The following is a 27,975-nucleotide window of genomic DNA, read 5'->3' as shown; positions in this document are numbered from 1 at the left end:
ATCAAAGGTGATTCTGTGGAACATAATAAAATAAAACACAGAGTAAAATTATTTATCATTTGTAGATCCAAAAATTTAGTATACCTAATTAAATGTCCTTGTAACTATATATACATTGGAGAAACGTCTCGTGAAATTCGGCTAAGAATCAACGAGCATAAATCTGCCATTCGCTGTAACAAAAAAGGTGCCCCTCTAACTGAGCATTGGAACACAGCAAGACACAATATTAATGACCTGAGATGGTGTGGTATAGAACTCACGACCCTCAATAGCAGAGGGGGAAACACCGACATTAAACGTAAAAAATGAGAGCACTACTTTATGTCGAGATTTAACTCAGTGAGAGAAGGGCTCAACACCAAAGAGGATTGGGAACGTATCTTATAAAACTTTAAACTAAATCCTCACATCCAATATGAGAGTATATATATGCCCTACAGATGAGATATAACCAAAACATACATTAAGGCCAATATCACCTTAAGATCCATTGTAAACTATCAATCACACTAAATAATACAACAACCGAGTGTTAACAATATATACCTTTAAAATGATATGTAATTCTTCTGCTCTCCTCAATTGGTATGTTTAAGAAAAACAAGGGAACCCAAAAGGTATGCCATAGGGACCTTGGCCAGTATCATATTACACAAAACAGTGGTCCCTGCTCATGGATAAAATAGTATCATGAACTAATAATCAAACACCTGATAAGTGTTATGTCTTTTGTCCAGCCGGGCAAGAAATTTATTTTAACAATTTACTTGATAAAACAGAATGAGCACATTAATAACAAGTGGGCACAGCCGTGACCCACAACAATCAAGACAAAACAACGCAAAAAGCCTCGTAATAGTGACGCAGTGAAATCTATGAGATTTTACTGCGTCACTTTTAGGACGCTGTTGCGTCAAAATCTTGCGCCTGCCTAACAGCAGGCGTAAGACTGACGCAAGCCCTTTCACATGGGGCTTTCCCCATGTGAAAGGACGCATTGCTGGAGTTGCGTCACTTTTGTGACACACTCCAGCAATGCGTCACTTTTGCGCTTACAGATACGTCAGAAATACTGACGTATCTGTAACTCCTTGCGACATACATTAAATATGACGCATCAGGAATGTCGCAAGGAGTGCGCAGTGAAAAGAGATGCATCGCTGTTTTCACGCAGCGATGCGTCACTTTTCATAAATGAGGCCCCTGGCTCTCACTATCCATTTGGTGGAAGTAGATAAGCTACCCAAATGACAACATACTCACGAACACATAACGTGGCAGTCTTATGTACAAACGCCGTACATTTATTAGCACTCATGTAAAAAGAAGCAAAAATAGTGCGAATTAATTTCGAATTTACCATTATGTTAAAGTTAAGCCTGAATAAACATAGCTGTACATCAACTAACTCACTCTTCGTATTACGAGTGAAAGTACTTTCCTCTGGCATGTAAGTCAACAGTACTTTCTTCTTGCATTTAAATAAAAAACTAGGTAAACAGATGTAATAGTCAGTTAATAATGAAAGAGACTTCCTATCAAACTAATGTATTAAGGACAACCATACAGTGTCTTATGAAACACTTTATAATTCTTGCGCGCTATTCACTAATAATACATACTAAGATTTAAAAGACAAAATATGAAGATATGTATATTGCAATCAATTGCAGGTTAATTGAAAACAGACCACAATACAGCTCTGGTAGAATTAAAAGGATTCCAGTCACGCTGCTTCGGGTGCTCCATATCCCTGTTGCCAGGGTAAGTATAAGGTCATTAGTTTCAAGGAACCTGTTGAGGTGTCTGTTTATTTCATATCATTTATAATACCAGCCCCTCATTTTAACCGTTACAGACTTCTGTGGGTCTTCTGACTGTGAACAATCAGTATCCAACGAAGAAACACGCATAATAACAAGTCGGTAAGGTCGCATAACCTATGGTTATATAAAAAGAAATTGACCATTGATACATCAGTAAGACCCTAATATGTGCATATATACATTGTCTTATAGCAACAGATCCAATATCAAAACGGTGGCCCCCCTCCGGTCTAAACCCTCAACACAGAGTACCTGAAATTTAAAGGTAAAACTAAAATAGAGGGCAAGCGAAACAATTCTGGACGCCCTAGTAAACCATAAAACTGGTAATTTTGAAAAAACCCCTAGCATCCAAATTAAATTGTGTGTTTATTTTTTCTCTAGCAAGGAATCTGTGACATAAGTGTGACTACAGAAGCCTTAATCCTATGGCACCTTGAAAGAAATACCTCCAATTTATACAAGAGGCAGAACGAATGATTATAGGCATATATAATGATTTATCTTTATAAAATACTATGGAGTGACAAAGGTCACTCTTCTTTTTTTAATGAGCCCTACAGTAGAATCCCACGGAACTCAACCACAGTAAGAATAAATAGTACTGTATAATACTGTATAATATGTATAGAAAACACAGTGTTGGTAAAATGTCATAATTTAAGTAATGATTTGTGCCTAGGAATAAGAGAGAAAATGTTTTCCTAGATCAATTGCTTGTTTCTAATTGTGTGTTCTTTCTGAATAGAGTCTTGTCCTGATGAAGGTGAAATTATAATAAACCGAAAAACTGCGTCGACAACTTTGCACTTTTGAGACAATTTTGCACTTTTGTAATTTTGACAACTTTGCACTTTTGAGACTGAGACAACTTTGTATTCTGTAATTTTAAATATGCTCTTTATGTGTTTTGGCAAATTTTTACACCTTTTTAATGTATGATCTTATACTACTGTTATCAAATATTTGACATAATGATTTGTAATACATTGTTTAAACTTTTTAACAAAAACACTGTCGTTTGAATTTTGAATTTTATGTTTGATTGTATATTTAAATTGGATATTGTTCTATAATGTGGTTAGTTGCTTGAATCGTCCTGCTTGACTTTACTGTCTTTCGGGCGGGGCTGGTCTCATCCTTGCTGGCCACCCCGACCTCTGCCGCCTCCTCCACCACCGGTCGATGAGACTAATGAGTCCTGAAAAGAACGAGGAGAGCGTTGCTCAGAAACCTGAAAACGATCAGGTGATTTTATCATCGCACGATCGTGCAAGTCATAAACCTGTTCTGTAGACGCAGGCACTGGTGATTCAGGACGAGAGTCCTTTTCTGCTGTTGTTGTTTACCCTGTTTCTGTTTTTTCGGCCAATTTTGTTTTTTCGTCTTGGGCTGTTCGTCATTTTCTGACTTCGGCCCTTGGGGTTGCTTTTTCTCCTTAGCAGAAAAAGGCTTGACAACAACGCTTTTGCGGCCCACGGTTTTATAAGCCGCCCCATTAATCCTCGGTAACTGTCGGGGTTTGTCAGCATCGGTAACCGCCTGTAATGCATTGGACACCTGAAAGTTCACCGCATCCAATTATGAGATCGGTAACTACATCAAAGGAGCCGCATAGGCGCATACCCAATTCAACCGCTGCCTCAGGTCCATGCTCATCTTGAACACGCTTAATGATCGTCGGAAGGACAGTCATGAATGGAGTGCCAAAGCACCTCACATAAATTGCCGCAAAGATCTTCCCCCACGACTCACAGTCACCAATTTCTGGGGTCAAGTCCTTAGGCATGCTGATTGTCAGATTCCTGTGTTTTTCACCAGGAGTCGTGTTAGGAAATATTGCTTCCAGCTGGTCAAATTTCTCGGCAAGCCAGAAAGGAAACTCATCCTTATCCTGGGGGCGCTTCCCCATCACTGCGTTGACTATTACAGGGCTAAGTTTCATTCCGCCCTCCGGGGGCCCCGCCCGGGAGATTGCGGGTAATGTACTGCACTAACGACCTAATTACATTAATTGCGACAGTATGTAACTGCCGCAAATCAGCAACGGCAACCACCCCATGTCGAGGATGCGGTGTAAATCCAGCAAAACAGGCCACGTAGTGCCTGGAATGGACAAAGGACCTAACCTCGGTGCTGTCAAGTAGTGGAGTAGAGCGCCATCAAACCAAACTCGGTGCTGCCAAGCATCAATCGGAACTTCCAGTGTCCTATATGGAGCATATACCTGCGGCACAGCGGTGGGAGTGTACGTGTCGAACACATTGGTATTAGCGTTCACAGCCGGGAAGGTCACCCACGAATAAAAGATTTCGTATGGGTGAGCCACCTCTGCACTCACCCCCATAATCACGGCCATGCCATCCACGGGGACATGATAATTCTGCAAGTGATTGCGCACCGCAATGCGACTATGTTGCGGAATGTCCACCGCGGCCATAGTGACACAGAAAGAGAAAGGTACAACAAAAAGTATGTAGTACAACTGGGTAGTAATTCAAGGAAACTGTTTTGAAAGAATCAAGCTTGAAAGGACCTATATTAATATAGGCAGGTTTGTCCGACACAACTGTTTTCCGGAAACAATAGCGAAGGTTGTTAAGGACCAATATAAGCACTACTCAAGTGTCATGTAATAAGACCACCAATGTTGGGCGCCATGTAGCAGGGATTTCTGCTCCTTTACAGAACTGTGCATAGAGACTTAGAACCTCAGTGAATTAGGGTGTGCCAAAACTCACCTTAGTATCCAAAATCCCTTACCAGACTAGCAATCAGTGTCTCATTGGTACTTACAAAACCCCAATGATTTAGACAACCCAGAACATGGACTTAGAACACCTCAGGTAACGTGGAACACATGAACACTATTTCGTTATACTAACATATTAATCCGGAACGAGGAGTCAATGAGGACACGTGCAAGTTTGAAATGTTTATTTCTAATGCAGTGTTCTCAAACGCAGTATCTTAGCTAATACAAGCAAACCTATTATAAAGATCAAGGTTATAAGCATAGTTACTATTCCATAAAATACAAAGGGTGAAAGCATATTAAAATGCTAAAGGAAACAGGTCTAAATAGAACTTCAGTTTACCCTCCCTAGCTAGTATATTATATTATATCTACAGAAGGTCTCTTTGGGTTTAGAAGGGCGGGCTCATACCTTTAGGTTCAGTGGAAATGGATCACATCATCTCCTACACCAACACTCTGCATACGGATATTCATCAAGTGGTTGTCTCCTGCCTTGCGCAGTGCAATATCATTCGCGCCTAAAACTAAAGTTGGCCATATTATGTCTACTCTGTGCGCTGATCAATCCAAACAATAAGCGCTGTGTTGAGATAACCTTGAAGGCCTCGGCACTCACTGTACAGACATAGCTTACAAGCAAGACTGATATTATGAGCAAACATGTTATTCTCGTGTAAAGCAAAATACCTAACTAGGCGAAAAGTATTAATAACAAAATGTGTTGTGTGCAGAGGCAGCAGGAAAGGAAAAATGGTGTTTAAAACTCTAACTAACACATGCCAACTTAACACAGTGCAAAGGTGAAACCAATACATAAGACAGTAGCATTTGCATCCCGAACGTTGAATGCTACGGAAAGATGTTACGCTGTAATTGAGAGGGAGTTGCTGGCATGTGTGTGGAGTGTGGAACATTTCAGGAACTACATTTGGGGTGCGCTGTTTGTAATTAAAACTGATCACAAACATTTGATTAACATTTTATCTCCGGGTGGAGGATTAAAATCTTACAGCTATAGCTCATGTCAAGGTTACAGGAATATTCTTTTAGCATATAATATGTTCCAGGGAAGTCTAATGTCACGGCTGACAGTTTATCACATCTAACTTGTGAAGCTGAAGAGGTTCATTGTACTAAAGAAATTTTATCCAGTATCTCAGAAATTTTACCTGAGAAATTTGGTTCGATCTCTGAAGATTTGTGGGTAAAAGGTATGGATGAGCATGAGTTGTTACAACAAGTTATGACATTTTCATTAACAGGTTGGCCACAAAAGAATGAAATTCCTGATGAGTTGTTCCCATATTAGAAAGTCTCTGAAGAAATTGTGGTTGAGGGTAATTTTGTGTATAGAGAAGGAAAGTGCATTCCTCCAAATTCATTGCGCGAGACTATTTTGTCTTTGAGTCATGAAACCCATTTAGGAATATCATCCATGAAAAGACTCATCAGGTCCACATTTTGGTGGCCCGTTATGGATAGGTATGTAGACATGATAGTAAGGGAATGCACTGAATGTGTACATAGCGAGAAATCTCTCAGGTGTAATCCTGCTCCTCTTATACCAGTTAAATGACCTAGTTTTCCCTGGCAAAAAGTTGGGTTGGACAATGCCGGTCCGTTTAATTCTTTGCCACAAGATTGCAGGTTTGCAATTGTGATGGTGGATTACCACACAAAGTGGCCGGAAGTGAAGTTAGTTCCACAGGTTGATACTAAAAGTGTCATACTATTTTTAAAAGAGATTTTTGCTAGGGTAGGAACTCCAGAAGTTATAATTTGTGACAATGGAGTACAAATTAAATCTTGTGAGTTGAAGGAATTTTTGAAGTGTTACAACAATAATAACATCACTACTCCCCTTTATGAACCCCAAGGGAATGGCCAGGTGGAGAGATTTAATAGGGTTCTCAAACAATATATCATGTGGGCCCGGGGATTTGGAGCAGATTGGAAAGATAAATTAAGGGAAAAATTGTAGTTGTATCGTAAAACCCCCATTCAATAAGGGAAGTTTCACCTTTCCGGTTGCTAAAGGGGAGGGATCCTGTTTCTAAGTTATGCCCATGGTGGTTCAAGAAAAATGCTAAGGTTCAAACTTCTGTCCTGAACAAAGAAGTCATGGCCCGTAGTATTGAGAAAAAGCAACAAAAAAGTAAAAATCTTTATGACTTCCGCATGAAGGTTAAGTCACCAGAGTTTAAGGTTGGTGAATTTGTTAGGGTACGGAAACCTGGTATTCTTCATTAAGATGACACAAAATTTGGTAAACCAATAAGAATTGTGAAAGTCAATCACAATAGTGTTGTAACACAAGATGAACAAGTTTGGAATGTTAGACGTGTTTCCAAGTGTTGAAAATTATTCTCTTAAAATTCTAAGGGGAAAATGTGTTACATCTTGTACTATTGTTTTGTATTTCTCTTTTAATTTAAGTTGCCCTTTTAATTTGTTATGTGTATATTTAATCTTTAGCACATGCTTTGCAGTTACGGTGATATCATGTAGAATGTTGTTGAGGGATTCTTTATCTGGACCTCTGCTGTGACAGAAGTACTGTGCTCTGCTAATAAACTGGATTTTAAACTTGCATGGATTTTTACAATTTTTATTGGAATTTAACAGGAAACCAACATGATGATGACTTTGAGGCCTTCTCAGCTCTGTGGACTGGAGAGAGGTGCGTTGATTCATGAAATGCTGCTCAGTGTGTGTGTGCTGGCTAGAATGTGAAACTTCTTTTACATGGGTGTGGTTGGGGGGCTGTTGTTTCAGAGACAGACTTGTGATGCCACATCAATCATCATCACACGATGCACACACTCAGCTGAATATTATGATGACAGTTGTGAGATTTAACAGCCCGGTACATGCGACTACTTGTCTGTGACTGGTGGTAAATTGCTCTCACTTCTCAGTAAATCAATCTGCCATGAGTGATAAAATGAAAGATTGCAGCAGCCTATGCTCTTGCTCTGCCTCTGAGTTTTGGTAGTTGGTGCACTCCTCATGAAGCTTACCTTTTGTCCTTCTCCTTGACTCTACAATATAATTTCTGTTTTACAATCTGCAGGCCTCTTCTTCTACTGCACTAAAGGCAAAAGCTCCATAACACTCCTGCTCACCTTACTGACCGGTTCAGCCAGACTACCAAGACGGACATTCCGAGAAGAATGCAGATGCACCACCCAATTTGGCAATACAGTATCACTTTTCTATTGTGGTTTAAGTTTCTTTATTGGGTTTTCCAACAGAACAGAATCAATGTATCAGGACCCTGTCTGTGCGGGCATCATGCAGTGTGACATAACAATCCCCAACACCGCCCCCCCCCTGAACCTGGTGACCAAAAGAGTAAGGAAGAGAAGTACATTTTTCTTTTAAACAATCTTATTTTTTAAGACTGTGTAGGTTTCACAAGTTACAGAGGGAGCAAGGCTGTACAAAATGTGGTCAGGGTGTACAATCAATCAATCAGACTTTGTAAAGTGGAGCACTGTCACCCTTAGGAGTATCTTGGTGCAGTGGATGCGACGTCTCCGCTGAAGATCCATGTCAGAAACTAACAGAAAGAGGAAAAATAAAGGTCAGAAACAAGCAGAAAAAGGAAAAATAACAGCAAGAAATGAGAATAAAGAAGAAAAATAAAGGGTAGAAACGAGCATAAAGAGGCAAAATAAAGGTTAGAAACGAGCAGAAAGAGGAAAAATAACAGGCAGAATGAGCAGAGAGAGGCAAAATAGAGGGGAGAAGTGGGCAGAAAAACTAACAGAAAGTAGGCAGAAAATGAGCAGAAGCAGCACAAACCAAAAGGCAGCAGAGGGTAGTGGACCGGGGGCAAGCTGTTGCAGCGGGATCCGGCACAAGGACCTGCTTTAGCAGTAAACGAAAGTAGGGACTTTTCACCCCCCTCACTTTTGCACTAAGACCCCCATACCTCTGTGCTTCTGGCACCTTATATCATTTGATCTCCTACTACCGCCATATCATTGCTCCTCAAAAGCTCCCTCCTGGTACCCCAACCTTGGTAGTGAACCAACCCATTTTCAAGCCTTTTAATGACCACAAACAAAAACTCTTCCTATTTGAACTCAATTTGCATTCTTTTAGTAACCCAGGTGCTCATGTATCCGATATCCAGGTACTTACCACTCCATACAGCCCTTCTCAGCACACCCAGTCAACACTTCTTTTCACTCCTCCATAATTTGAATTTTTCAAACCTAGATGACAGAACATTTATATATATATATAATTAACTTGGGTCTCTGGGCCTGAAAGACTGTTTACAATGCATTTAACGGAACTGGGTCATACACTTTCCTTCATTTCCTTCCACAACAGATTGACCTTTCAAACAATTTACGCATTTACTGCCATGATCAAGGCAGCATGGAAAGCACATCTTACCTCCACGATTGCCAATGTGGGAAATTCCACTAAAGAGTTATATAAAGCAGTAAACAGCTTGTGCCTTCAGCATTGTGACTTCCCAAAATCTTTGTGACGACTAGCTGACTGTTTTGAAGCTAAAGTTAACACAATTTATAAGAACTTATTAGCCAGTCCAGAACGGTCTGCAAAGGAACTTGATATAAGTATTCCACACCCTGATGCCACAGCTAGACTGTGCATTTTGAAAAGCTGCTCTGTCGCTCAAGTGCAGGAGATGCTCACTTTGCCAAATCTGGCTCCCCTTAAGATTTATGTCCTTCTAGGATAACAACCAGCTTTGTGTATTGTCTAGCACAAGCAGTCACAAATACTCAAGGAATGAAAGTGTGCCCAAGTACCTCCACTTCTTAAACTTCTCTAACCCTGATGTCCTCACCAACAACAGACCAATTTTGCTGTTACCTCTACTTGCAAAAGCCCTCAAAAGATATGTTAATAAACAGTTCTTATCTTTTCTTGAAGAGCATTAGATATTGGACCCCTCTCAATCGGGTTTCAGAGAGTTACACACTACTGAGACTGCTCATTTGGCTGTTACCAATAACATCAGGCTCTCTTTAGATGCAGGAACGATGGTCATGTTAGTGTTTCTGGATCTATCGATGGACTTCAACACAGTCTCCCACTCCCTTCTACTTCACAGACTCCATGCGGCTGGTCTTCATGGCAGGGTGCTACATCGACTCAGGGACTTCCTTGGTAATTGCATACAACATGTCTGGCATGGCCCTTTAAAGTCAAGATTGGTGAAAATAAACAAGGGAGTCATCCAGGGATCATGCCAGATTCCAACTCTGTTTAATATCTATATAGCGACTCTAGCTATAACTGTGAAAGCTTGTGGGGTGGAGATCGTGTCGTAAGCAGATGATACTCAACTTCCCATCTCTTTTGGTCCTGATCCTGACAATATGAAGGACAAATTTGAGGGTTGCATGAGGGAAATTGTAGCCTAGATGAATACGAACTGTCTCCAACTAAACAGCGAGAATATGGAGATCATATTAATTGGCAAATGCAACAAGTTACAGTCATCAGACTGTTAGCCAGTAGAACTTGGTCCTGCCCCTGCACCCAAGCAGTTGGTGAAAAATCTTGGAGTGAAAATAGATCAGTCGCTCTCTATGAAAGATCAAAACAATTCCACATGCAGCATCTGTTTTGCCACAATGAGGCTCCTAAAAACAGCTTTTCCTTAGCTTTCGGGTACCTCTAGAAAAACCCTTGTCCAAGCTCTCATAACCAGTCGCCTGGATTATGGAAACGCTTTTCTAGTATGAGTAAACAACGCCCTGTTTATTAAGTTGCAAGTAGTGGAAAATATAGCTGCATGGCTGATTTGCAACATTTTAATGCACATTCCTCCTCCACACCTATCCTAAGGAAATTACACTGGCTGTCCATCAGAAAGCGTGTTGTTTTTAAACTCTGTTGTCTGACGAATAAGGCCCTTATAAGGCCCGCGCAGCCTACTTCTTTTCATGTTTTAATTACTATCTGCCGTCTCAGTAACTAAGATCCTCAAATCAAGTGCTTTTGCTGATTCCACGCATTGCACTTCAAGTTTCAGGGGCAGATCTTTCTTTTATACAGCTCTATATTATTGAAACAAACTCCAGCTTCATCTTCGTACCTGGTCAGATTTCACAAACTATAACAAGATCCTAAAAACTTGGCTGTTTTAGAATGTTCTTCCCTTGTCATGATCTATACAGCGGTGAGATACTGCTTGGGGAGTGAGTTGTGCTCTATAGCAAAATGCCGAAATAAATAAATGATGTGCTGCTCATCGCCCTGTTGAATATTGTTGTTGTTTAGTGTTTGTCAATGTTACACCTTTTCCTAAACCCCCTTTACAATCCATCCGTCAAACCCCTAACCCTCATCCTCCGGGCTGTGTGATTTAATGAGGTGTGACTTAATTTACGCCATAAATGGATCACACACTTGGGGGGTGGAATTGGTAAAAGCATCACAAACTCACTGAGGGATCTTCTATTACCTTAGCAATAGCCAACACTAGCATCACTTAATCAACCACACATAAAAGGGAACCATATTTTCAACAGCGTTCAATTTTTGTGTTGTGTAAATGCTTAACCTTGTCTACTCCACTCATTACTCTGAGACCACTTCTCCTGATTTGAGGATTTTTAAATACCAGCTCCCAATTTGCTCAGAAGAAGTTGCTACTGGTAGTTTTTGTTATAATCTCAATGATTCTTTTCTTTGTGATATCATAGTGGTAGTCTGTTTTCAGTCTTTGTAAAGTTATGATATAAATATATTGTGGTAAATAAAATTACCGGGACTATTTTTCTATACATTAAATGACAATAAGAATAGCTCAATAAATGAGAGGCAGAGTCCGTGGTATCTGAGTCATACGGGCTTTATTTAAGTGGCTCGAGACACTGGACATCGGGTTCCATCACCACTAAGGTTCAGGAAGGGATATTCAACATTTTATTAACATCACACATTATATATAGTAAAACTGAACAGTTGCATTGAATACAGTAGGCGTAACCAGTGAAAAAGAGAAAGATAAGAACACATGGGTGTAAAAGAAGGCGTGTACAGAGGCGTACACGGAGGTGTGTCTTGGAAACGTCACAGAAGTGTCATAGGGGGGTGGATGCAAAGAGAAATTCTGCAGGGTCAGCAGAAACCGGTACCATGGATGCGTGCGCAACTGAACGTGACGTGGTATTGACGTGCAACTGGGGAGAGCTGGGGGCTTGACTTTTAGCACTAGTAGAGGAGTCTGGTGTCTGGGATGTCAGAACGACCTGTACCTATAGCATATCTGATATCTTGTGTTTGGAGGATGTGCTGTCTGAAGTGAAAGGTCTCTCGGGCAGAGGCCGTACATCACTGAATACTAGTGAGTGCATACGTGTCTTTGTGCAATGCGCGGGGCCATGGGCCTACTATGGCAACGGGTGCAGTAAATTACTTGTAAGGAGACAGGAAGGCCGGGCCCTTTGCTCTGCAGGCTGGAATATGTTTACCTATTTCACTAGACTGGAATGTGTTTTTGCGGAGGCTGAGCAGATAACTGTAGGCAAAATACCGTCTTGGCAGGCAGGCCAGGCCGGGCCGGGCACCGCTTGGCTGAGCAGGAAGTAAGGCAGAGGTCAGGGATGCATACCTAAACTGCAGCTTTCAGAGACAGAAGAGGCTCGGAGCCTCAATTAAGGGCCTGGCTCGACTGAGCCAGAACAACGTGGAAAACGTGTGCTGTGCAATATTTAAAAGTGCACCATGTAAATGCATTGGAAACGTAGGCCTGGATGCGGAATTGATACATTATACATGGAGGGCTCACTAACTGACATGCTAACATTTACGGAAATACAGGAACATTATCATGACGGGCACGGGAGGGGAATTACATGACATTCATGGGGCACGGGTGCATGGATAGGGTGCGAGTGGGGGTCACACTGACTACCTAAAAATTTCTATTTCCTCATTCCCTCCTTGGCCCCTACAGCGCCCTTTAGGATATATCTATTTTCATGAGACCATCTATTTGCTCGTATAACATCATTTGCTCATCTTTTTTCTTTTGGGAACGGGAACGTGAACGTGGATGGGGAATACAGGCTGTGGCGCACAAGCCGCAAATCGCTGGCCCACATTGCAGACAGAGACAACAACTGACTACTACAAGGAATATTATTCCTAGGAATGACAGTACTTTCCATCCCCATGTTAAGATCACACTCCAGAGCCAACCGGACCAAGTCCAGGTGCCAGGATTCTGGTGTATCTGGTGAGCTATTTTATGAAGCCTTGTTATTGCCTTATATACTGATGGTGCGTTATTAGGAATAAACACACAACAACTGGAGCCGATCACTCTACAAGCCCCGCCCCTATCGGCCAGGATGACGTTAAGTACAAGACGATTTTGAAGAACAACAAGTCTCATAGCAGACTGCTCTTCAGTTAAGTTTCCTAGGGCAGAAGTAGTTTCATTCACCACTGCTTCAAGGGTTCTGGTCAATCTACATATTAATTTACTATTTTGAATGGGACCTATGAAGAAAAAGAAACCTTTATTGAAATCTGTATATTGCTCCAATGTTGTCTCAGTCTGATCGACAATTGGGGACTCAATCTCCCTCTTATGTTAAGTTTCCTAGGGCAGAAGTAGTTTCATTCACCACTGCTTCAAGGGTTCTGGTCAATCTACGTATTAATTTACTATTTTGAATGGGACCTATGAAGAAAAAGAAACCTTTATTGAAATCTGTATATTGCTCCAATGTTGTCTCAGTCTGATCGACAATTGGGGACTCAATCTCCCTCTTATGTCTTATATGCACAAGACGGGTATCTCGATGATAATTGGATGGGGTTAGAAAAACAGGCGGTAATAGGAACGCAATATAACACGTTCCATCCCAATCCACTGGTAGACGTACATAAGCTGTCTGACCACAAATAAAATAAGAATGGCGGGAAGCTTTGAAAGTAGACTTTCCTTTATCACTGAATTTGACCACAGTATTACAATCACTGTGTCCTAGGTGTACTGAACCATTTTTCCTAACGCATAATTCACCTTTCACTGGTAAAACTGTTATAAACGGCAAGTCCGAATTAGTCTCGGACTGAACGTTCAGAATCAAGAGGTTAAAGGTAAAATTTCCTAATCCATATACTTCATTTTCTAGATCGGTCCCTGTCCTTTGGGGAAGGCCGTCTTTGTCTGGGAAACAGGCTTTATTCATAACTGTATTCAGGTCTCCCCATATCCAATCGCTCTGGGAAACTGTGGACTTACTGTCTAGTGAGGACATTAATGCAAACCATGCTCCGCACGAACCATTATGTGTAAACGGATAGGGAAAAAGAGGCACAGCTCCCTTCATTTTCTGGTAAGGTGGGAGTCGGCCACATACCCAGCAATTCGTGACATTGCTGGTCTGGTGAGAATGGTGTAACATACGGATAAAAGTGTTGTTTCGCAGTGCTAGTCGATAGGATAGTTCGTGAGGGGGCAGGTCACTGAATGTGTGTTCTATGGTGTCATTGAAAGAAGAATGTACATGTGAACCAAGAGGAGGAAAGAAAACATGTAACGTCCAGCTTATACATATAATCGTAATACTCAGAAAAAACATAAAAAGCAATGTAATGATACATCTACTACGTAGATTTTTACAGTATTTCATTTTCTTGACTTTCTGTCTATCTCTCTCACTATTTGGGTCTATCTCATACATGTCAGAAACCTGTCTAACCGCTTCACCCGAGGGGGACTTAAACAATTAAACGCTGTCTGACTTACTAGACCTTAACTTTGTTTTATACTCCTGTTGCGGATTTTTCTCTAACAGAGGGAGTTTAGTGTCGGTATCAGTATCGGGGCAGTCCTTGGGAAATGTCTCTGGACACAGACCATGAAAACGCTTGATGTGGCTGGAATGGAGCCACCCTTTTCTTCCCTCGACCTTCACTGCGGTCCTCGTGGTCATCAACACCAGTTTCGGTTCCCTCCACCTGGGCTCCAGAGGGCTTGAGCGGTCGAAGTTCCTTATATATACCCAATCCCCCGGAACGATTTCATGCCGTTTCACTTGAGTGTTGTCCGGGAAGGCAGCCGCGACCTGTGAACGACAAGAGAGTAGTGCAGACATCAAGGAAGCCAGGTAATCTGTCAGCATATTACTATCGACATCAGGGATCTTTCGCGGCATAGGCGTACCCCACATATTCGGTGGTCTTCCAAAGACCACTTCGTACGGGGATAGTCCAGTTCTGGAATGAGCTACCATACGCATGTAAAAGAGGGCAACCGGCAGGGCTACCATCCAATCTACTCCTTTTTCTGCACAGACCTTCGCTAACCGTGTTTTCAGAGTCTGATTATGTCTCTCAACGAGACCAGCCGCTTCGGGGTGTCGTACACAGTGAAATTTCCATTGGTACCCTAACAGGAGTGATACCTGTTTCATGAGCTCGGACGAGAATGGCTGTCCATTATCTGAATACACGACACGGGGCAAGCCGTATCGCGGGAAGAATTCACGAACCAACTCTTTGGCAGTGGTCACGGCAGTGTAATCTGGGACTGGATAAGCTTCTGTCCATCTGGATAGGGCACATACAACTACGAGGACATACTTGAATCCTCGGCATCTGTCCATCTGGATATAATCCATCTGGAGGACTTCAAAAGGATGGTCAGGAGGATGAAATCCACCTTGTTCCACGGGAATGCCTTTTCCTGGATTGAACTGACAACAGATCATACAGGTACGTACTTTCTGTTTTGCAGCTGCACGTAAATGTTTGTTGAACCAGAGGTTCTGGATACTGTCTAACATGGCTTTTTCTCCTAAGTGTGCGGGACTATGTGCTGTATTAATGATAACTTGAACCATAGAGTCGGGGAGAAACCATGTGTCTTTTCCCTTCGTCATCCATCCCTGATCTGTCTGGACCCCTCCTTGTTCAGTCCATTTCTTTATTTCGTCTGGAGTAGCATGTGTCTGTATGTCGAGTACGTCTTGTGTGGGATCCTTGACTGTCATGCAATGCGTCAGTGATGGTACCTCGGTCTTTGTCGTGTTAGCAGGAATGTCTGTATGAGTCTGAGCTGTAAGCTTGGCTGTTCGATCTGCCAGGTCGTTACCCTGGGAAATAGTGTCCGTGACTTTAGTATGTGCTTTGCACTTCATGATGGCTATGGCTGTAGGCAAGTGTATTGCGTCTAACAGAGCTTGAATGAGGGGACCATGCTGTATCTTGGCTCCATGAGAAGTCAAATAACCTCTCTCTTGCCAGAGGACACCGAAGTCGTGAACGACTCCAAATGCATACTGTGAATCTGTGTATATGTTTACTTTCTGGTTCTTGGCTCGTATGCAGGCTTGGGTCAGAGCGATGAGCTCTGCTGCTTGAGCAGACAATGTGTCAATACGATGTGTTTCTATGACTTCAGTTTCAGTGGTCACTGCATATGCGGCCACTAACTCTCCTGTACTTGTTCTCATGCATGAACCATCCACATAAAGTGTCAGGTCTGGGTCGGGTAATGCGATATCTGTCAAGTCTTGTCTTCGTCATTGTGTTGATGACTTCCACACAGTCATGTGGCGTAGGGTCTGCTGTTATCGCGGGTAACAGAGTAGCAGGGTTTAATATGCTACAACGTCTGATCTCTATGTGTGGCTGGAACAGTGTCAGTTCATATCCTGTCAGTCGTGCTATAGTCAAGTGCTGAGTCTGTGTCCTGTTTAAGAGAACTTCCACAGAGTGTGGAACCTGTACTGTCAGGGGATGTCCTAACACTATGGAGTCGCTTTGTCTGATAGCCAGAGCTGTTGCTGCAACTGATTTTAGGCACGCAGGCAGAGCCTGGGCTACTGGATCCAATGTACTAGAAAAATAAACACAAGGCTTGTGTTTTCCTGCTTGATCTTGTGTGAGAACAGATAATGCTGTGCCATCGCGTTCAGTGACAAAAAGTGTAAAAGGCTTGCTGTAACATGGTGTCGCTAAAACAGGTGCTTGACATAAAGCTTTCTTCAATTCGTCAAAAGCTTGTGTATATTCCTGAGTCCAAGGGAGGACAGTCGAAATGGCTGCCTCCTGTGTTGTCAACTGTATGAGTGTTTTGGCTAGATATGCATACTGAGGAATCCATTGTCTGCAGTAAGAAGTGAGGCCAATGAAAGACCGTACTTCCTTTTGTGTCTTGAGTTGTGGAAAATGTGCAATTAGCTGAATGCGGTCAGGTGTCAACTGTCTACCCCTCTTGGACAACAAGTGTCCAAGGTAAACCACTTGCTGGGCACAGAATTGTAGCTTCGAAGGGGACACTTTATGCCCCTTTTCGGCCAGAAATTACAAGACTGTCAGTGATGCACGTTCGCAATCACGTTCTGTTCGTGCTGTGATCAAGAGATCATCAACATACTGGAGTAGGGCAGTGTCAGTAGGCATGTGAATACTGTCTAGTTGTCGTTTCAGTGCTTGGCTGTAAATACTAGGGCTTTCTGTGAACCCTTGAGGAGCACGTGCAAATTTGAAGCTTCGGCCATTCAAACAGAATCCGAAAAGATACTGGCTTTCCGGGTGAATGGGGACACTAAAGAAGGCGTTCTTGAGATCGATGACAGTGAAGAACGCAGCTTCGGGATCAATGGCAGTCAATAGGGAAGAAATGTCGGGGACCACTGGGTATTGGGGTATTATACATTTATTTAATTCTCGAAGGTCGATCACCAGTCTGTAGACCGGTGGTGCATTCGGGTCAGTTCGTTTAAGAATCGGGATGATTGGAGAATTACACACATTTGAGTCAGTTTCTACAACTACTCCTTGAGCAATGAGCTCGTCAATAATTTTCAGTAAGGCCACTACAGCCTCAGGTGGTAACTTGTATTGTCGGATTCGGGGCAGTACAACTCCTTGTTTGAGAGTAACACGATAAGGTGTAATGTGCATACAACCTACATCAGTTGGACCTTGTGCCCATAAATGCTGTGGTACATTCCGCAATCTTGGATCAAAATCTCTCAACACATAATGTCCTTTAAAATCACGTAAAAACAATCTCACTCCTTCCGGAGAACAACAAATCACTGCTCCTAGTTCTTTCAATCTTTTTATACCAAGCAGATTTTCTGGACATGATTTCGTAAGTAACAAGTCAGTAGTACGGGACAATGGACCAACTTCTAGGGAAACTGGCTTTGACACTTCGTTAACAATAGGCTTTCCTGAAAATCCCAGGGAAACATTTCGTGAGCCTGAGAGGGGTGCCCCTGGAACCTCGTCATGACTGATGGTAGTTCTGCTCGCCCCTGTGTCAATCAAACATTTTCTGTCTTTCCCTAGTACCTGACTATGTACATAGGGACCCTCTTGATCTACAGGAACTTCGATAAGGGGCAAGCCAACCTCCCTCTCTAGGCTGTTTCATGAATACTGTTGATAATCGGGGTAATCTGACTGTGCATACTGGTACATTTGTTGTGTAACGTGTTGCGTGGCAGCTATAGGCTGGCATTGGGGTACAGCTACTGTCTGTTGTGTATTCTGAGGAGGTTGCGTGTTCGGCGGAACATTTTGTGGAACATGTTCTTGTCTAGGTGGACGCGGTCTTTCTTTCGTCTTGCCTGTGGCTATATTGTGTTTCAGGACGGCACATTCATTTATATAGTGACCTGGCTCTTTACAATAATTGCACGTCCCTTTAACAGGAGCTGTAGATTGACTGGTCGGTGCCATACCCCTCTTCTGACCATCAGCTGGGACAGACTGAGCAACTAGTACTTTCATTTTTGTGTCTTTTATGCGTCTCTGTTCGTGCTCGTGTTCCTCTCTAATTCGGTTCTGGTGATACTGTAACATTTGTAACATTTGGGAAGGGGTATTAGCTTGCCAGGTACTCTCAACTTTAAGTACTCTATTTTTAACCTGTGTTAAGGAATTTTCAACTAATTTGGTCACAAACAGATGTGGATACGATTCACTACTTGTTTTCAGACCGCTATTGATAGTGAAACATTTTTCGAATCTGGAATAAAAATCGCTAGTGTCTTCGTCTTGTTTCTGTTTGCAGGCTGAGATAGCATCCCAGTCCTCCTTTTTTGTTGTCAATAACCTCGGCAGGACCTGTACTAATAACTCTGGTAATGCTTTAGCTTTTTCCCCAAGACCAGTACCAGGGACTCGTGTATTTTCTTCGTGTTCTAATTCTGTCCAATCAATCTTTTTCTCTCCCACTTCCCATTCTTTTTCTTTAAGTTTTTCGTAAATACCAGCTGGCAACAGTACCTTTAACATTTTAATGATATCGGGATACGTATACTCCCCCATGCGGAGCATGTCTTTTAGTTCTCGGTGGAACCCTGCTGGATCTTTATCGTGACATGGCACTAATTTTTTCATTTCCAATAATTCCATTTTGGTCAAAGGTGTATATACGAATACTCGTTCAAGCTCACCCCCTGTTGTCCGGACAGGGTGAACTTCTCGTAAGGGATTCTGTCTGTCTATGTAAAATGTTTTCCTTACTGGCGGTGGAACAGGAACGAAATGTGGAGTCAGGAAAGTCCTGTATTTGTGTCGCTGTTCTCGAATGACATTAATTAAATCGGTACCTAGGCCTCTCCATCTACCTAGGAGTAACTCTTCCAATATATTATATAGGGGACCAGGATCAGAATGCTGACTTTCATACAGTGTAATGAGATGTTGAATCATGTACATACCAGCTAGTCGCTGTTCGTCTGGGGAAAGATTCAAGAATGTCTGTGCTACTATGTCATCTTTATGTACGCTAGTATTGCCAGCCCATTGTACTGCTGACCGGGCTAGTTCCTGTTCATGCATGGTACTAAGTTCACTATAACCTATTCGTTGTTTCAGTACTTTATCAGTGGCTTGGAATAGATGTTCAAGAGAACATTGTTCTGGTATGGGAGAAAGAATACTTTTCTTATATTCTGGACGTATGGGTTTGTCAAAGGGTCTCGCCCTACCTACGTACGCTATTCTACCTGCACTCCCAATTTCTACATCATCGTCTTCTGAGACTTCATCATCCGCCTTCTCGGCTTCTCTCTCTACTCTTTCCCTTTCGTGTATGTCTAGAATTTCTTTACGAATCTTTCTATACATGGATTCTATACAACCTTGTTTACTATATTTTCCATCAGCTATGTTGTCACTCCATTTTGTCAGAACTTTCATCTCTTCTTTGCTTTTACCTGGCTGGTCTTGTTCCCTTATCAAACAATTTATCAAAAACTGTAAGATCATATTCTGAGTCTCCACCTTCCTGTGTGCCATGGCCTCGTGAATACTTTCTGGTCTCTCCCCCGTTCTGATAAAGTGATATATGTTGTCTAAATGTCCCCTCATGTCTGGTAGAATAGTTAAATAGTTTGTAACACGTCGTAGACGTATGGAATATAATATCATCTGGTCCTCGCCTGGTACTGGATCATATCTGCAATCAGTGAGGTACTGTTTAAGGGCTGCGTATGTAGTTACTTTTGGTGTGTGTTGTAATTTCTGCTTCTCTTAGTGTTGTTCGTTTTACTTGAGGCGGGGTGATAGGGATACCTCCTACTGCTCCTCCTGAAATGTGACCATCAACTATTACTGGCGGTGCTGTCGCTGGTGGTAGTGTAGCTGGTGAAGTAGGTGTAGGTAATGTAGGTTGGTCCTGGGTTACAGGTGCATTAAAAGGATTGCCAGGACCAATGGCGGGAGAGACAGTGGGGGAGATCGTGTCATTAACAGTGTTGTGAGGATTAATATTTGGAGGAGGATTCGTATTTGCATATTCTGGGACAGTGTCATCTAAATAGGAAGAAAGGAAAATTTCCGCTGCGGTCTGTTTATGACGGAGTTTAGTTGGAACCAGTGGTGGCGGTAAATTACGGGGTACTTCCGGGGTAGCCTTAGGTAGGCCCTCGGCGAGAACGGGGTACATGCCTTTCACAAGGGCATTTCTTTGTCGATCTAACTGTTCTGCTCTAACTCGTTCACCTTCTTCTAGTAGTTCCTTTTCTTGGGCTTTTTCTGATGATTCTCTATTTTTCTCTGCTTTCCTGATTTCTTTCTCTGTTCTTCTATGCGCTTCTCTACGCCACAATTCTATGGCATCTTTCTGGGATTGTCTGGCTTTCTTTTTCCACAATGCTTCCTCTACTCTCATGATGCAATTAGCATCCCATGTCCCTGAGACAGGCCATCTATATTTCTCTTCCAGATCTTTGGTATAGTCAACCCATAAGTCTAAGTACAGTATGGCATCTAAGCCATGTTTATGGTACATAAAATGTCCTGGAGTGTCCCTAGGCGGGACGGGAACTGCTTCTTCGAGTATCCCTTTCCTGGTTCCTATCTGACGTAATTTCGAAAACAGCGGCATATTTGAATTGGCTTGAACCAGAACACAATGAATACAGTAATGAATAGCAAACAATCATTCATACCACGACATTAAACACATTAAAATATTACAGACTGATACTATCTGGTACATAGAAAAAACATAATTCTGAAAATCTCGAGAAACAATACTAGAATACTGGATTACTGGATGCACTGCTAAAACAGTACAGACATACCGGTCTCATGAAGAGACACGTCATACCGTATCCACCTAAGTGAACAAGTCTGGACCGGGTCTGCGTACCCAGACCCGTCTGGACCGGGCACAAATTAATGAACCCGTCTAGATGCGTTCCCAACAACGGTACTCACCGGGAAGCAAAACTGAAGGCCTCGGAAACTCGACACTGGACTGGACTGCTACGGCGTCTGGCTGCTACCACGCATGCGCTTCGGAACAGGTGGGCCTCCAGATACCTCGGACCTTGCTCTCTCGGCTTGGGCTCTGGTCGGGACTCTCCGCATTCCTCACCGCCTCGTCTGGATGCCGGACCGCAGTCTCCGTCTCCTCCGTGGGCCTGAGGGAGTTAGCAGGAAAACCCGCAGGTGTGCACAGAAAGGGGTCCGTCACGGCTGTAGAAGGGGTCAAGGGCCTGCGTTACATCGCCGGCGCGTGGGGAAGGGGAGGAGTCCCTATTCGGGCGCCAGATTATGTGGTAAATAAAATTACCGGGACTATTTTTCTATACATTAAATGACAATAAGAATAGCTCAATAAATGAGAGGCAGAGTCCGTGGTATCTGAGTCATACGGGCTTTATTTAAGTGGCTCGAGACACTGGACATCGGGTTCCATCACCACTAAGGTTCAGGAAGGGATATTCAACATTTTATTAACATCACACATTATATATAGTAAAACTGAACAGTTGCATTGAATACAGTAGGCGTAACCAGTGAAAAAGAGAAAGATAAGAACACATGGGCGTAAAAGAAGGCGTGTACAGAGGCGTACACGGAGGTGTGTGTTGGAAACGTCACAGAAGTGTCATGGGGGGTGGATGCAAAGAGAAATTCTGCAGGGTCAGCAGAAACCGGTACCATGGATGCGTGCGCAACTGAACGTGACGTGGTATTGACGTGCAACTGGGGAGAGCTGGGGGCTTGACTTTTAGCACTAGTAGAGGAGTCTGGTGTCTGGGATGTCAGAACGACCTGCACCTATAGCATATCTGATATCTTGTGTTTGGAGGATGTGCTGTCTGAAGTGAAAGGTCTCTCGGGCAGAGGCCGTACATCACTGAATACTAGTGAGTGCATACGTGTCTTTGTGCAATGCGCGGGGCCATGGGCCTACTATGGCAACGGGTGCAGTAAATTACTTGTAAGGAGACAGGAAGGCCGGGCCCTTTGCTCTGCAGGCTGGAATATGTTTACCTATTTCACTAGACTGGAATGTGTTTTTGCGGAGGCTGAGCAGATAACTGTAGGCAAAATACCGTCTTGGCAGGCAGGCCAGGCCGGGCCGGGCACCGCTTGGCTGAGCAGGAAGTAAGGCAGAGGTCAGGGATGCATACCTAAACTGCAGCTTTCAGAGACAGAAGAGGCTCGGAGCCTCAATTAAGGGCCTGGCTCGACTGAGCCAGAAAAACATGGAAAACGTGTGCTGTGCAATATTTAAAAGTGCACCATGTAAATGCATTGGAAACGTAGGCCTGGATGCGGAATTGATACATTATACATGGAGGGCTCACTAACTGACATGCTAACATTGGACGGAAATACAGGAACATTATCATGACAGGCACGGGAGGGGAATTACATGACATTCATGGGGCAGGGGTGCATGGATAGGGTGCGAGTGGGGGTCACACTGACTACCTAAAAATTTCTATTTCCTCAATATAACCCACAAACTGTGTTTTTCTTTCAATTTAGCTGCTTATGATGCATAATTTTTTTAATTAATTCTACAGTTGGAGCTCACCTAAGTGGGAGTGAGCCCTTGCTTGTTGTGATGCCTTCCCTGTTTGTGCACTAGCCAGCTACTACTACCACCACCATTAAGAAGGCACCGTGGGATACCCTGCAGTAAGTTTTGGAAGATGGAGAGAGGTAGCAGCCATTGCTTCATCTATTCAGGTAAAAGAACTATGGAGTGAAGTGAACTAGTTTAGTTAGTAAGTAACTAGCTTCTGCTCCAGATAAGTACTTTAACTTTTTTCTAGTTCACCTAAGTTGTAGGCAATACAGGCAATGGCAGCATAACATACTACCCTAATGGTGAATGATATAGTTACAGAAGGTAGTAGGACATGGGTATAACTAACTATAACTAACTTGTATACATACATACACTTTTATAAGCAGATTAAAAAACAGGCTGCACGAAAAGGAAGCAGTGCCAAGTAAAACACAAAAAATACTTCAGGCCTAAAGTAGAATAATGTTTCCTTTTACTTAGTTTCAACAACAAACAAACCCACCTTTTCCACCCACAACAAGCCCACCCTTTTCCCCAAACAAATCATCCTGTCCCCAACCAATGTCCAAAGAAAACTCAAAACTGTCCAACAAAGTCCAAAGCAACTCCCGGTCCCAACTCCCTTCCCAATTCCCTCCCTCTCTACCCACTACAAAAGTCTCTCCTATTGGGTCCAGAGCTCCTCCAGGTTTTCCTCCATGCGTGCCATCCAACGGTTCATCTGAGCCAACTGGTACAGGATGCAGTGTTGAAAACGCCTATCTGAGTGGGAGGGGAGCAACAGGGGTGGTTGTACGGGAGGCTGGAGGCGCTGGCAGGAAGAACTGGGGTCAAGGGCACTGGCAGATGTCTCAGCCTCCTCTTCCTCCTCCAGAGCGACCAGCTGCTGATATTCATCAAAGATGGCCTCCAACCTCTACTGCCACAGCTGGGCTTCTATCTCCTGCCATGCAGATGGTGGATCAACAGGAGCAGCCATACCAAGAAAGAAAAAATACAAATAGTAAACAATGCTATGTTCAAAAACGTATTTACCATTATATAGTGGCACAGTAGTAGTACAGTGCTGGTTGCCTAGGGCCATTGGAATTTGATGAGATTACAAGTCACAGGATCATTTTTTACCCACACATGCCTCACATAAAAGCACTGACTGGCTGAAAGGAATTAAGGCAAAATGACAGCGCACCAGAAAAAAAACTGTTTTTTCATAGTAAAAAAACGAAACAGACACTTTGTGTTGCAAAATAAAAATAAATTACCTCTCATTAATGAGTGCGACATTTAGCACTATGGAGTACAAGTATTCTTGTTGCGCTAAATTAATGTAGGCATGCTAGCTAGCGCTTCAGGTACTTTACTACTCTCTGCAGTACACAGCTGGGGCAGCTGTAATGGACAATTATCTTAATTTAATTCCAATTTCCCTTCTCCAAATGCCTTTAAATTCTATCCTGACTCCAAAGAGGCAGATGAATAATAAGGATTCTATGTCACACACGTCACATAGAAAATGCGGATATTGTGTCTGCCGTAAGTAGATGGTGGGAAAACTGAAGCACTGCAGGAAAGGGAAAGGAACGGGATATATAAATTGTATTTGGCACTTTCATCCCAGAGTATCCTATCCACAAAACTCTAAATCAGGCACTTAGGGCCCTATTACGATAGGCTGTCGGCGGTCCTGCAGTAGGCATTTTGATGCGACCGCCACCACCATAGTCACAATGCAAAAAAAGGACACTTTACATATCCCTGCATTATGTGGCAGGCACCATGTGGTGCTTGCCACATGGTGCAGGGATTTGTAGGGGGGGAACCATAGGTACCCCCCCAGGTCCTGTGTCTGAGGGCCAGAGGGTAAAGGGGGCCCGCTAGAGGCCCCAAATGTTCCTTTCCACCAGCCTTTTCATGGCAGGTTCACCGCCATGAAAGGGCCGGCAGAGAGGAACATTGCAATGCCTACGGTGGTACCTGGTAGGCACCAGCACCATTATAGGCAATATGGGCCATCTGACAGTCGGATTAGTGTTCGATGCTCTTTCTGCCCCCGGCCGTCCACCGGCCATCCTAATTGACAGGCATTATCCTATGCTGCGATGGTGCTGGGACTGCCACTGATGGGCTGTCGGTGGTGGTCCCTCTCCTATCCTAATTGGGCCCCATGCCCCACTTTCCTCCCTGGCCTCGCCCTTCATCACAAATTATTTCCAACAAATACATTTGTTTGGCAGTAAGGGCAAAGAAACGTAACTTAGTGTATGACAGGATAAGTTAGAGGGATTAGGATGGTGTAGTGTAAATGACGAGTCACAGGCGAAGGTTGCTGTGAGTAAGTTTAATCAGCTCAAGAGCAGCACAGCGACAGCCTCAAAGCACAGCATCCAACTGCCAGAGCAGTCAACATTCCACTAGAAACCTCGGAACTCCCAACACTCAGGGTTCCAACTATCAGTGCCATAAGGGCACAAACACAGAATACTACATTATCCTCATTTCTGCAAACAAAAGGAAGAAAAGAAAAGAGTGTAGGAATTGAGAAAAGGAAACAGAAAACTAAAGGAAAAAGGCAGGAAGGAAAGAAAAGGAAAGTAGGAGAAAAGGAAAGAAACCCTGACAAGCACAAAGCAGGCCAAGAACCCCACATAGCAGGACAGGGAAAGAAAAGAACTATCTGAACCTGACAGGAATCCTGGGTACCCTCACACTCCTGCGAAGTGTGGGCGACAGATCTTCATTAGCAAGTTTGCTGCCAGAAATGGCGGATTCAGAGGAGGCAATTTTAACTTTGACAACCTTACAGACATTCCACCAATGGTTGTTGTTAACCTGCACAGCATTGCCACAAACCTTGTTGACAACAAACGGTTCAGAGAATTTACTCCTGCCTTTGGTGACATGAGCAGGATTCTTAATGCGAACAACATCACCAACACAGAAGCCATGAGACACCACCCTTTTCCTCTCATCAAAATGGCTTTTCTGTCTAGCCTGGGCTTTGTTAACGTTTTCTCTCACAAGACCATCAATGCCATCTATGACATCCATCTTGACCCACTTGGACATCCAACCTGGACAAATCTTAGTCGACGGTTTCCTCCCTCTTAGAAGCTCAAAAGGGGAAAAACCAGTGGAAGAATGTGCGGTGGTGCGGTAAAACCATAGCATGGAGCGAACAGCGTTCTCCAACACACACTTACTGGCAATGGCCCATTGGACACAGTTATTCAACACACGGTTCATTCTCTCGACAAGGCCATTGGACTGGGGATGGTACAAAGAACTCTTCTTGTGAGAGACTCCACTTTGGGTAAGGAAAGACTCGAAATCAGAACTAACAAACTGTACCCCATTATCGGTCATGATACATGAAGGAAAACCCTCTCTAAGGAAAATATCCTTCAGGAACAAAATGACATTAGCGGAGGAGGGCTCATTGATGAACCGAACCTCTGGCCACTTTGAATAGTAATCAATGACCACGATGGCAAATCGTGAGGTGGAAGGTAAAAGGTTAAAGGGCCCGACCAAGTCAACTCCAATCTTTTCCCAAGCTCTTTCTGGAAGTTGAACTGGTTCCAGGGGGGGCGTCCTTACTTTTAGACTTTTGTCGGAACTGTTGCATATGACACAACCATCAATCATCGAATCAACACAAGCATCCATTTGTGGCCACCAAAAGACATCTCGCAACCTGCGTTTAGTGAAAGTTTTCCCTAAGTGACCCTCATGTGCACCATCCATAAGACGTGCCCTCAAACTCTCCGGAGGAATTAGCCTACCACATCGCAAAAGAATACCATCCTCTACGGTGAGTTCTTCAGCAATCTTAACATACGTCTGAAATGGTCCAGAGACATACTTTTCCCTCGGCCAACCAGACTTCAAAAATTCAATGACACGAGCAAGGATTACATCCTTTCCCAATTCTCCTTTCCACTCAGATTCATTCACAGCACACATGCCTTCTAAGTCCAATGCCGCTACAAAACAATCCTCTTGATCATCTTCTCTCTCAACCTCGGAGTCATTCCCAGGGATAGGAAAACGTGAGAAATAGTCTGCCCTGACATTTTTTGCTCCAGGCAGATAAGTAATGTCAAAGTCGTACTGTAGGAGCTTGGTTGACAACCTTGCAATTCTAGGGGTGTGCTCTTTAATCTTTTCACCAGACAAAATTGAGACCAAGGGACTATGATCAGTGCGTATAGTGAAATGACTGCCCCAGAGAAAGGAATTGAATTTTCTGACCGCCCACCAGCAGGCTAATAACTCTTTCTCGATGACCGAGAAATTCATTTCTGCACCACGCAAAACTCTTGACGCATAGGCTATGGTGTTGTCGACCTGACCATTCTTCTGGGTGAGCACAGCCCCAAGACCAAACCCGCTGGCATCAACAGTCACCACACATTCCTTATTGGGGTCAAAAGCTCTGAGAACACTGTCACTCACTAGCTGAGACTTGATCCAACGAAAAATTTCGTCACAATTCTCATCCCACACAAAGGGTACATTTTTCTTGAGCATGTTGGTTAAAGGTTGAATTTTTGACGTGTAACCCTTGATGAATCTAGAGTAGAATTCACTCAACCCTATGAAAGATTTCAAACCAGGTTTATCCAAAGGAGGAGAGGCATCGACAATGGCCTTAACTAACCCTGGACGTGGTTCAACCCCCTTGTGAGAGACTACATGCCCAAGGAATTCCATTTTCTCTTTAAGGAAAACACATTTCTCCCTTTTGAGAACAACGCCTTTACTTTGCATAATGCCTAACACCTGACCCAAAGAGACGTCATGTTCCCCTTTGCTTTGCCCAAAAATTAAGACATCGTCTTGGAAAACGATCACTCCGGGAGTGTCCTTGAACATCTGACTCATCAACCTCTGGAAAACTGCTGCCGCAGAGGCAAGACCAAAGGGCATTCTACAGTATTGGAAGCTGCCAAAAGGCGAAACGAAAGCAGTTAGGTGCCTAGAAGACTCACTCAACACCACCTGGTGGTAAGCAGATGCTAAATCCAACTTAGTGAACCACCTAGCGCCCCTAGTTAGAGACAATAAATCTGTGA

This window comes from Lissotriton vulgaris, chromosome 2_1, assembly GCF_964263255.1.
Source record: "Lissotriton vulgaris chromosome 2_1, aLisVul1.2, whole genome shotgun sequence".
NCBI classification, from domain to species: domain Eukaryota; kingdom Metazoa; phylum Chordata; class Amphibia; order Caudata; family Salamandridae; genus Lissotriton; species Lissotriton vulgaris.
The sequence above is the reverse complement of the archived record's forward strand: the minus strand, read 5'-3'. Positions refer to the sequence as shown.